The 794-nt window shown below is 32.7% G+C and overlaps 1 long non-coding RNA gene across 1 annotated transcript; it reads right to left on the bottom strand.

Annotated features, from left to right (window-relative positions):
• Positions 1-353: 353 nt before the first annotated feature.
• On the bottom strand, positions 354-595 carry LOC109589782 (uncharacterized). Its single transcript, XR_002188926.1, has 2 exons — positions 510-595; positions 354-459 (listed from the first exon to the last, which is right to left on the bottom strand). It is a non-coding gene; the product is annotated as an uncharacterized LOC109589782 (long non-coding RNA).
• Positions 596-794: the final 199 nt, after the last annotated feature.

The following is a 794-nucleotide window of genomic DNA, read 5'->3' on the forward strand; positions in this document are numbered from 1 at the left end:
CATTCAATATTAGTACTTTTATTTTTCAAAACAAGTGATTGTGTATGCCTACCTGCTGATACCAGACAACAGTCAGAATTGCACGGCTAACATACTTGAAAAAAATCATTGATCGTTGTGCAACTTACGTATATTGCTAAATCTCTGACCTTTGGAGTGGATCAAGTCAAAGGACCTTGCCTCATGAACTGCTTCATATTGCATGCCTTCACTGCATAGCAGTAGCAAATAACTATATTAAAAAATTTTTTTTGGGAATTTAAATCAAAAAATAACATACAACAATACAACAATGTATGGTACAACAATAATTCATTTGCACTTTTATGCTGCGTGTTGCTTACTGTAGGTCATTTGCTGCACAGTGCCAAATATTTCATTTGAACAATAATAATTATAAAAAACAAAATAATTTAATAAATCAGTTTTTAGTCTTAGTGTTGTCTTGACGCCTTTGTCCTAAAACCACAGAAAGAAACATAACAAGGGAAATATGTACTGGAGCTTACTTGAATTATGTAAGACTCATTATGTGATGACAACAGTAGTACCTTGGTCCATTGCAAGATTGAGGTACTAAAGAAAGAAAAAGGGTTGAAGAAAAGAGAGGTGCATAGCAATTAATTCTTAATGGTAATTCAAATTTATTACAAAAGTAATGATTTTCAGTAATGGTAATGGTTGTGATAATTTGTTTATTTGAGACATAGTGGCAATGGCATTCCTACAAATGTATATGTGCCTGTGCTTTACTCAATTAGCGAGTCAGTGTCATGCATATACATGTAGGTCTG

The sequence above is a fragment of the Amphimedon queenslandica genome, unplaced genomic scaffold (genome assembly GCF_000090795.2).
Source record: "Amphimedon queenslandica unplaced genomic scaffold, v1.1 AMPQUscaffold_10894, whole genome shotgun sequence".
NCBI lineage: Eukaryota > Metazoa > Porifera > Demospongiae > Haplosclerida > Niphatidae > Amphimedon > Amphimedon queenslandica.